We start from the raw sequence: 11,884 nt of genomic DNA, 5'->3' as shown, positions 1-11,884 counted from the left end.
AAGATCACAAGTTTAAGGTCAATCTGCCTAACTAAAGAAGACCTTGTCTCAAAACAGAAGTAAAAAGGGTCACGGATGTGGCTCCATGGCAGAGAACTTGCATAGAATATGTGAAGTCCTGGGTTTGATCTCCAGATACAAGAAAAAGGTAAAAATAAAAATCATCACTGGGTAAAACAAGTAAATCTCTTCTACCTTATGCATAACCCATACAGAGAAAAAAATTTTTTTCCCAAATTTAAAGTAGTTCTAGTTCTGAAAGGCAAAGAATTATGAAAATCATACAGTGGCTCTTCATGAACTGCACAAGTTATTTTACATATTTTCTAACTCTATATCAGGACAGAATCCATGTATTCTCAAAATACAAAGGAAAACAAGTCCTAAATCTTACACAAAGATTTTAAATAAAAGAAAAAGAAAATTAATTTTTAATTAAAGTGGGAAACATGTTTCACCATTCCATTCTAAATCTTACCCTTACCTGTTCAGTGGAGCTGCTGCGAAGCTCATCTCCAGATTCAGAATCTTGATGGATTCTTTCCCAGCCTTCTCCTGCTGAATCACAAGACTGTTCCTGGGAAAAGCTAGTTTTCTCAATGTCCAAGAACTCCAGACGAGGAAAGTGACCAAATAAGCGTGTCCTGTTCTGGCTACAAACTTTAGGAGAATGGTTCCGTTATTATAGGTCAGGTCCAGGCTTAGACTGAGAGTCTGACCTGGATTAAAATTGGGTCCAAAATTCTGATTGGCATCACAAATAAGACCTGTTCCTTGAACAGATGATGATGGCTTTCCAAACTTTGAAAGCTCAGGCAATTTGTTCACATTTTCTGTCGATCTCTGAAGGGTGGACTCTGCATCATTTTCAAAGAATTATTTGGCAGTCCAACTAGGTGCTTTAACAGGTGGCATTAGAGCTTTGCGGGTGACCTCCGTGACATACTGGGCTGGCACATAAAAGGCTTTGGAATTCTCATCCAGCTTAACTTACCACCAGCCATCATTGGTCTTTTTCACCAAGATGTACTACTCCCCTTGTTTCATCACAATCTTTCGGTCCTTGGCTTCATATTCATAATCATATTCCACTCCAATATACACTTGTCCTGGAACCATCTTCCCACTTCTGTCAGTCATTTTTATTCAATATTAGTCACCTCTCAAAAGGGATAGCATGCCACATTATGGCTTTAGGACTTGCTGCATTAATATAGCTATATTATTTAAATGGAAGAAGAGAAGAAAAGATTTAATGTAATCTGGATTTGCTATTTGTTCACAAACATCACATACTATAGGCCAACTGAAAGAACATTACCTTCAAATCTCAAATCCCCAGAAAAGAAATGACACATAATATGTATTATCCTGCATTTTAAAAATACTTTCATTTGAATTATAGTATAAATTTTTGAGTAATTCATGACCCAAACTAAAACTAGTGACTGCTACAGTGAACATAGTAACCAGTCCAATACAACACTAACAAAAGTCAGAGTTGGAAAGAACCTTCCTCATTTTCATGGCTACCTCAAACCTTCTTCACTTTCCTAGAAAGGCTCGCTAATTAATAGTAATTTAATATGTTTCAGGCATCTGTCAATGAACAGGCACTGAGCTAGGTTCACTATAGACAACACCCAAGACAATTTTGGAAAGTGGACCTGGACTTCAACAATCCCCCACATTAATATTTTACTTATTTTTCAGAATTATTAAGAACATTATTAGTAAGTTTTAAAAATTTTAAGTTACCCAATTAAAAACTGTATGTTCCTAATACAAAAATTTTTAAAAGAACAGTACTGCTATTACTAGGCAAAACGTACACAATAGACCACCAAAAGAAACTGCCAGTTTACTTGATTTCTCTCTTACTTCTACTCAGTAGGGCCACAATCCATTTTAGACTGCATCTCACAAATGGTTAACAGATAACCAGTCTTTTTATTTGTAAATGCTAAAAAATCCTTTTGCTCTTTTAATTCAAAGTCTATTAGGAATGGCCCTGTGGGTGCACGGTATTACACACCTGTAATCCCAGCTACTTGAGCAGCTGAAGCAGGAGGATGAAAAATTTGAGGCCAGGCTGGGCAACTTGGTGAGACCCTGTCTCAAAATAGGTAATTCAGTGGTAGAGTGCTTCCTAACATGCATGTGACCCTGGGTTTAATAGCCGGTGCCATAAAAAGAGAAAAAAAATAAATAGCCATAAACTGGCTTGAGAAATGTAGCATTCACTTTTATTTCTATACCAAAATATTTTGGGATCTCATAGAACCATAGGTCTCAAGTTTCAAAATCTGCACAGCATTTCAATATTGATACAACTTGAGTATCTCAACCCCCAACTGTTATGGGATGAACTATCTTCTCCAAAAAGATACATTCAAATTCTAACCCCAGGATCTGAAAATGTAATTGTATTTGGAAATAGGGGATCTGCAGACATAAAAGTTACTATGTGGTCATACTTGATTAAGGTGGGCCCCCAAACCCAATAACTGTATCTTTATAAGGAAAAAAAAAGATTTGGAGATAGAGAAAGACAGAAGACCAAGTGAAAACAGAGGAAGAAATGAGTGGAAACTAAGAACCACTATAAGTGGTAAGGAGGTCTTTGGAGGGCATACACTCTGCCAACACTGATTTTTGGACTTCTAGCTTCTGGATCTTTGAGAGAATTATTTCGCTGTGTTAAGTGACTCTGTTTGCAGTACAGATGGAGCATACCTGAACCCAAAATCCGAAACTTCCTGAGCACCAACACGAAGAAAACAAAGGAAAAAATCCACACCTGTCCTCATGTGATAGATCACAGTCAACCTGCTGGTATATTAAAAATCTCATATGAAATTACTGTCAGTCTATGTGTTTAAGTATACCTGAAACAAATGATTTTCATATTTAGACTTGGGTCTCATCTCCAAGATATTATAAAAATGCAAATATTACAAAGTAAAAAAAAAAATCCAAAACCTGATACATTTCTGATTCCTTTCAAATAAGGAATATTCAACCTTTTTTTTTTATATTAGCCCTAATAAATTAACACATTCAACCCAAAGTTCAAGTATGCCAAAGCTAAAGCAAACTGAGATTTAACAAAAAAAATGTGTAAACCCCAGGTTCCAGGACAACCACCAATTTCCCTCAGCACTCAAGTATCAGGTATATTATTATACACTGTACATGCAGAAAAGATCCTGAGGACAACTTTCTTATCTGGAAAGTCTATAAGCTCAGGCGTAAATAAATTAATTACTAGCAGAATTTCTATAAGTAAAATTCACTTCCTACTCAAACTACTTGAGTAGCAAGTACAATGCAATAATGTAGTTTCAAAAAAAATTAAGAAACTTACCTTAAAAGGAGATATAAAAAGCCAGCATTACACTTAAACCTACAAAATAAAAAAGTTTATTAACTCTAACCAAGATCCCTTAAAGGCTGCAAAGCATTATTAGCTCAAAGTTTTAAAATAGCTTCTTTATAATAGTTAAAAGGAACAAAGCACAATTTTATATTTTGAATTGTGTTTAGAACCTCCTTCCAAACACATACAAGTATAATCACTAAGAGTCACTGAGGTCTGCTTTACCACTGACCTCTCCTGCTTTACTTCCACTGTTCCAACTTCATTTCTGTTCCTCATGTTTCATTCTGGCAGATGAGAAAATATTTTTAAACTTCTGGTTTTATGAGGAACAGCTCTGATAAATTGTTAAGATGACAGAACACATTTTAAGACTATGGTATTAAGAGGGCAAAGACAATAAAAACATGTTAAAAGCCACTGGAAGGGCTGGGGGTGTGGCTCAGTGTCTACAGCACTTGCCTTGAATGGTCCTGGGTTCAATCCCTAGCACACCAATTAAATCCACAATAAAATTATTAGGAATGCCAACATCCCCTCCCCAATTGCTTACTAGTTATATAGAAACTGGCTTTTAAAATGAAGAGTTCTGAACTTAACCAAATGATCTAATTTAGCAATACCAAGAGTGGAACAATCTGATACAGTCGGACAATCTGATGATATAGTCATGGGAAAGTGATACAATAAAACACATACAATGTCACCTATTTTGTATTCTTGACAAAAGCATTTTCACCTGAGCGATTTTTAGGATATACACAAATCCAGAAAGTAAGACATAAATTTTTCATTACAACTTTTCAAAATGGTTACTGAAATATAGTCATGCACTGCATAATGCTATTTCACTCAAAAACAGACTGATATATACAATGATGGTCCCATAAATTTATCCTGGTGGGTGGGGTTGGTGGCACACGCCTGATATCCCAGTGACTCAGGAGGCTGAGACACAAGAATCCCAAGTTCGAGGTCAGCTTCAGTAACTTAGAGAAGCCCCACAGTAAGATCCTGTCTCAAAAAAAAGAAAAAGGGCTGGGGATGCAGTTCAATGTTAAAGTGCCCCTGGGTTCAAACCCCAATACAAAAAACGATCATACGGGTGGTATAATTCAGTGGTACAGTGCTTGCCTAGTATGTGAAAGGCCCTGGGTTTGATACCCAGCACCAAAAATAAAATAAAAGATTATAATGAGCTGAGATGTATCTATCATAGCATCCAAACATCATAGCACAAGGCATGTTTGGTAATGCCAGTATACACAAACTTACCTCGCTGCGAACAGCATAAGAAGTCTAGCACATTTAACTATGTACACTACATAATACTTGGTGAGAACAATGACTGTGCTACTTGCCTATGTTTAATATGCTGTACTTTTATTGTAGAGTGCACACCTTTTATTATTTTTTGAAAAACCTACTGTAAAGCCTGGCTACTGTATCTCTGGGTTGCATGAAGAGGCTGCATGAACTGACTGACCAGCTAGGTTTGTGTAAGTACAATATGTGATGGTCCAAACAATGAGGAATCATCCAGTGAAGAACCACTTACAATGTATCTTGCTGTTAAGAGACACATGACTGTACTTATCTTTGGATGACTTGTGTTTTTTCTTTTCCATTTTTCAGGAAAGTAATAAAATAACATGAAATATCTGAAGATACAGAGATGAATAAGGGAATATGAAGGTAATGCAGGTTACTGTAGTTTATACATCAACTGGACGATTATCCATAAGAATGAAGAAAAGGAAAGTACACAAAGAAGAATGTAAGCTATATGATTTCATGCTGGTGTGAGAGGGACTTTGGGGCTGGTAAACAACAACAGGTTAAAGGCCAGTCTATGTTTAAGCTTTTTCACTGTCAGGCTTTATATCTTTCATAATGAATACAAAGGGAAGTATAAAGGAGGAGTTAGGGAGAACAATAAGGAAGTCAGTTTCACTATGTTCAACATGAGACATACAATTGCAGTTTTAGTTAAAGCAAAGACAAGTGGAAGGGTAAGGGAGACATCTATAGATGTTAAAAGACATCTACAGCAAGGCCTGGTGGCTCACACCTGTAATCCCACGGGCTTGGGAAGCTGAGGCAGGAGGATCATGAGTTCAAAGTCAGCCTCAGCAAGTTAGCAAGGCCCTAAGCAACTTAGTGAGACCCTGTCTCAAAATAAAAAGAGCTGGGGGTGTGGCTCAGTGCTAAAATGCCCTTGGGTTCTTCAATTCCCAGGACCAAAAACAATTAAAAAAGAAGATACCTGTAGAGAAAGGCAGTTAGATACCAAGGCAGATCAAATGAGCCAGACTAGACAGTGGGATAGAAAAACAAGGAGTGGGTATTGAAGCTGAAAACCCATAAAGGAAACCACTAAAATTATTAACGTCTAAGCCTAGGGAGGTAGCTCAGAGGCAGAGTGGCTGACTAGCAGGCAAGTACGAGACTCCAGGTTCAATCCCTAGTGGGAAAAGAGAGAAAAAACAGAAAATTATAAATGTCTAGAAAGCCACATACCAGGAATTAGGTATTACAATCTTAAGTCTAGAAAAAGTTGGATAAAATGAAAAGCCTTATTATAAATGATGGATTAAAAGAAAAATCATTATGGGATAGCTCTATAAAATTAGATCTAAGTGAAAATCATCTGCAAATGTGTGAATATTCTATTTTTATTTTTAAAAGAAGCTATATTAAAACAAGGCTCATACTGAGTTGATTATTTCTTCATCTATTTCTGCAACATGTGAATTCTCCTCTTTAAATGAAGTTGAAGATTGTTTATCCTAGTATCTTATTCTCTCAAGTATTTTGGTAGGATCTTGCTTATTCGACTATAAGACTCTTTGATCAGAACACTCCTCTAACTGAAATCTATGCTGTAATTATCACCATATTCCTTCAACTGTATTCATCCCACGCACTTTCAACTACTAAGCAGGCAATCACCAGTATACATAAAATTTTTGCGTATCTATTGCACAGTACACCCCACTGCTTTTCTTAGAGGTTTCAAAAATACCCACACAGGTTTATCATGCCTCTTTCAAGTCCTCTTCCTCCCTTATTTCAACCATTTCTTCCCTGTGTTTCAACAAGAACAGAAAGAGACACACATATACCTTCTTTCATCTCTTACTTCTCTGCTTCCAAGTCAGACTCACGACTTTCTGTCATGCTATTTCACAAAGTAATAGCCTTTTCTTTCCATCTGCCCATTTTTTAAATCACCCTTCCCATGTAAACTCCTAAGGAGGCTGCCATCAATTATACAGCTCAGAAAATGCTATCTTTCTCCCCCAGGACATCTGTTCTAGACAAGTACTCCAAGTATTTCCAGTAAAAAAGCAAACAAGTAAACAAAATCTTAACATATAGGACAAGTATCCATAATTAACAAGTTTATCATTTAAGACCAATACACATAACTACAACCTATTCAGCAAATTTAATACTGTGAACAATAAAATAGTAGTATACCTCAAATATGTAGATATTAAACTTAAAAGTACCAGAGCTAGTCGGGCGAGGTGGCGCACGTGTGTAATCCCAGTGGCTTGGGAGGCTGAGGCAGGACATTTCACAGGTTCAAAGGCACCTCAGCAACATATTGAGGCCCTAAGCAACTTAGTGAGACACTGTCAAAATAAAAAGGGACAGGGATGTGGCTCAGTGGTTAAGTGCCCCTGGATTCAATCCCTAGTCCCCCATAAAACTTAAGCACTGATCATTAAGTCCTCCAGAATTAAAGTTCTTATTCAAAATTAATAATTTGGTACTGGGGATGTAGCTCAATAGCAGAGTACTTGCCTAGCATACACAGGGTCCTGGGTTCAATCCCCAGCACTCCAAAAACAAACAAAAAAATAAGTAAAATTAATTAATCCCTGAACAGGCACCTTCTAAATAAATCAATTAGCCAGGTAGGATGGCAAACTCCTATAATCCCAGCAATTCAGGAGGGTAAGGCAGGAGAATTGAAATTCCAGGCCATCCTGGGCAATTTACTGAGAATCTGTCTCAAAATAAAATTTAAAAAGGACTGAGGATGTAGCTCAGGTGAGAGGACTAGAGTTCAGTCCCCAGTACCAAATAAATAAATAAATACATAAATAAAAGAAAAGAAAAAGAAAAAACTCAAATTTAACAAGTGTAACAAAAAAGTAACAATTCTAGTATAAATTCCAGAAGAAGAAATTATTTCACCCCATAATTTTCTCCTCTTTTGTTTTTTTCTAAGAGTGAAATGAGCAGATTTATTCAAGTGTGAAAAATAGGAACAAAACTCTCACAAGGGCAAGAGGGGACACTGACAAAGTTACCCACCACCACACAATTTTCTAAGTTGTACACTTAATAGGAAATCAAGTACTGAAGCTGAGCATGAGTCATTTCCTGGAGAAATTTTATTAAATTTGAGAGTATTAGGTCCCAGTCTTAGATATTCTAATGACAGTAGGTATGAGGTGAGGCCCTGAAATTTAAGTATCTAACAAGTTCCCAAGGGTTGCTAATGGGGCCAATCTGAAAATACACCTAGAATAGCACTGGTCTGAATTTTACACTCCAAAACTGTTACTCAGTACAGCTGCTACTAGCCAAAGTGGCCACTGAACACTTGAAATCGGACTAGTGTAAACTAAGTTGTGCTATAAGTGTAAAATACAATTCATCCAAAAAACATGTCATTTCCATACTAGTTACATGTTAAAATATTTTGGATATATTAATTAAGTTAAATTAACTTATTGATTTTACTTGGGTTCTTTTCCCCACTGGTTTAGTTTTCATAATATGGGTATTAGAAATTTTAAAATTACATGGTGGCTGGCATTATGTTTCTATGGGACACAGTGTATGAGTGGTCTGAGCAGAAGAACAACATTCATATGACTTCCAGATTTATTAGAAGTTAAGGAGATTCCCATGTAAGTTAAAGCTTCAGAAAACTTATTATCAACAGGGGATAAAGGCTTCAAGACGTCAGCATTTGGCAGTTCTGCTGAAATATAAATTAAATCAACTACCAAATGAAACTTCGTGATATTAAGTCAAAGTCATATGAAAATGACTGAATCACAGTGAAGCCATCCCTGAATGAGGTTCTCACATAATTGCATCAGTTAACTTAAAAAAAAAAAAAAAGACACAGAATGATTGCTGGGTGAGCCTGTATTCCCAGCAGCTCAGGAGGCTGAAATGGGAGGATCACAAGTTCAAAGTCAGCCTCAGAAACTTAGCAAGACACTGTCTCAAAAATAAAAAAAAATAATAAAAATAAAAAAACTGTAGCTCAGTAATTATGATCCCCTTGGTTAAAAAAAAAAAAAACAAAAGGACAAGACACAGGATCGTGGGTGGACCAGTGCGTCCTCAAGGATGATAGGAAGATTGATACCTTTACACAGTTGATTCATTCCACAGAACAGTGAATATTCACAATTATAACTAAAATTGTTAGAGTATACAATAAAACTTTAAATTTGTCTTCAACTATTATAAAATAGTAATGTCATTTTATCAGATAAGTGCTATTATTGAATGACTACAGATCACCACTATTCCCTTTTAGTCAATTTGTAATCATGAACCTTATTATTCTCGATAATGTCACTTGCATGACTTAAAATACTTAAATCTATAAAGCTCATTTAAAAATAAAAATAAAAAAGCACTGACCTGACACTTTCAAATTAATGAAAGAGAAGCTAAATGATTAAAAACAAATGGTATTTTTCTACAGCACTTACATATATCCATTTTTGCCACACAAAAACTGATACAGCAAATTAAAAAACTAAAAATACAGTATTGATTATATAAGCACAGCTAAACTACACAGGTGGCATTACATTAAGAATCAATGAGCACTCTCCAGCTTCTATTGCTAGAACAAAAGTCTATCAATAGATGCTGGGACATATAAACACAAACATACACATATAACCTGTTATACTACACTTTGTTTTTCCCCAACAGAGAAACTCCTCCAGAGCAATGGAACATAGAGCTAGCTTGGGTAGCTCTTCAGGTGGCACAGAGCAGGGTTATGCCTCACTGCCTATTCTTAGACACTGCTTTGGGCTCCCAAATCCTTGCTCCAAAACGTTTCCAAGGGAATTTTAAAACGAAGAAAAATACTGCACCAGCAGACAGACTGTGTGCTCAGACCAGAGGAGGAACAGGGATGACGACCTCTGTAATACACCCTCATAGGGAACAGGTAAGGGAAAGTGGATATGGACAGATAATACATCTCTAGGGCACCCACTCCTCCACTTTCTTAGTAGGAAAGAGGCAGTGAAAGGGACTAGATACTTTAAAACAATTTTTTTATTGCAACATTCTGAGTCTTCTGAGGTCTCACCTCTACAACTTGGATGGCAAATTTAAACCAGAACCTAAGTAACTCGTAGTTCAATGTTTCTTTCCTCTACATTACCTGCCTTTGAAGAATGTGTGCCTAGTCAATAAAATCTACTTCCGCGTGTCATCATGAACCATAAAGTAAGACACAAATAATCGTGTATCAGTGTTAAAAGCCTTTTACCCATAATAAAACTCAATTGAAATGAATTACAACTTTCGATAAAGGTGTACTTTAAGCACTCTGCTTTCACCTTTGCAAACGCATTTTAAACTGCTGCTGCAAGCAAAGGGAAAACATTACAGGCTTCTGAACGGAAGGCCATGCCTTTTTCTCTAATGACGACCCTGTGGCCATTTCTTGTCACAGGGTCTGCAGTAAGTTAACACAATACGTAAAGACAGCCATTCTAGAAAGATCAGCAACTACCCTGGGATGGAAAGAGGGCAGCAGCCTGTTGTTGTTGTTTTTGTTTGAATTCAGGGACTTTGAGGAGATTGCTCCTAACAGAGCTGGAGCATAGCAAATGCCTATCCATTACGGGCGGGGCACCTCTTAAGACCACAGAAAAGGAAGTGTCCTGGTTAAGGTCAAAGCTCCTACGGGAGGCCCCAGGTGGGCTCCCCAGGTGGACAGAAAATTGCCCACCCTACTGCATTACGAAATGGGCAAACACCGGTGGGAGGCCCTCGAAGGAAGGCAGCTCCAGTCTGGCCATTTACACACACACACACACACACACACACACACACGGAGACACCCTCCCCGTCGGGGGCGGGGCGGCGGGCGCTGCCCGCACACAGAAGTCAGAAAACCTAGGGAGCAAAGGAGCCTCAACTTAGGGCCACTGAAACCCTCCCGACTCTGTCGGCCAATCGGCGGGCAACCGCCTCCCCTCCCCGGGCGCCCAAACCCTGCCCCGACCACTCTCGCCGCACCCGGCCTCACCTCGCGCCTTCCGCGCAGCTGCGCCTGCTGCACACGCCTCCCCCAGTCCCGCCGCGGGCACTAACCGAGCCCAGGAGCGCCTTCGTGCAGCGCCTCACCGACTTGCCCTCTGTCCGGGGCACCCGCACCCGGTCTCACCTCACACCATCCACGCCGCCGCGCCTCCTGCACACGCCTCCCCCAGTCCTGCCGCCCGCCGCGGGCACTAACCGAGCCCAGGAGCGCCTTCGTGCAGCGCTTTACCGACCTGCCCTCCGTCCGGGGCACTCGCACCCGGCTTCCTTACCGAGTTCCCGGCGGCCTTGCGGCGGGAGGCCCCCTCCTCAGCCAGCACGGTGGGCGCGGAACACCTAGAGGAGCGCGTAGAGCGTTCACACCGCCGCCTCCGCCTCCGCGTCGCTCTGGTCGCTCGGGGAGGGTAACTTCCGGGGCACGTCGATGCGCGTCGGCGCGGGGGCGGGGCCTGCGCGGTCACGTGACGGTCCGCGCTGTCTGGCGCCAGACTTCGGAACCTGCCCGACCGGCGCGGAGTGGCGGGGTGGCGGGGTGGCGGGGTGGCGGGGTGGCGGGGTGGCGGGGTGGCGGGGTGGCGGCGTGGCGGCGTAGCGGGCGCTGGGGATGCGGGGGAGGTGGGGCGAAGTGGCAGGTGGCGGGAGGCGGGCGGGAAAGGCTGCGGGCCGGGCGAGGGACTGGAGCGTGTGAGAAAGCTGGCGGCCAAGTGAGCGTAAGCACTTTGTAAACATGAAGTGGGAAGTGTTCAGAAAACGCTCGCGGGGGGAAAGGCTGGAAGGGCGGGACGTAGTAGGGTGGCAAGAATGGAGCCCAGGAAAAGAGCGGGGCCTGGGCCCTGCCCACTCCCTTCATGGGCCGCTGGCACCTACTGCCAGGCTTAGGTCAGTCGTTCAAGGGTCAGGAAATCCCACTGGGTGATTCAAAAAATGGCTACACGCTGCCTTAGGGGGATGAAATGGACCGCTGGGGAATTAGAGTCCACTACGAGGTACGTGCGGAGCTCTCTTTGGCTTAGACCACGGAAGTACAGTGCTGGAACAGTTGTGTTCAATCAGGGCTGAGAAGACCCCTGGGGACCCAAGGACCACCTCTCCAAGCTCAGCTCCAGAGCAGTGTGACTGCTCATTAAGCAGTCCGTGGCTCCAGCTATGTGCAATCCCTTTGGCGTCCAGTGC

At 40.6% G+C, this 11,884-nt stretch overlaps 1 long non-coding RNA gene across 1 annotated transcript; it reads right to left on the bottom strand.

Annotated features, from left to right (window-relative positions):
• Positions 1–484: 484 nt before the first annotated feature.
• On the bottom strand, positions 485–11,092 carry LOC124965654 (uncharacterized). Its single transcript, XR_007105215.1, has 3 exons — positions 10,984–11,092; positions 3,368–3,406; positions 485–1,217 (listed from the first exon to the last, which is right to left on the bottom strand). It is a non-coding gene; the product is annotated as an uncharacterized LOC124965654 (long non-coding RNA).
• Positions 11,093–11,884: the final 792 nt, after the last annotated feature.

Source organism: Sciurus carolinensis, chromosome 15 (assembly GCF_902686445.1).
Source record: "Sciurus carolinensis chromosome 15, mSciCar1.2, whole genome shotgun sequence".
Taxonomy (NCBI): domain Eukaryota; kingdom Metazoa; phylum Chordata; class Mammalia; order Rodentia; family Sciuridae; genus Sciurus; species Sciurus carolinensis.
This window is presented reverse-complemented; position numbering and strand designations above follow the sequence as displayed.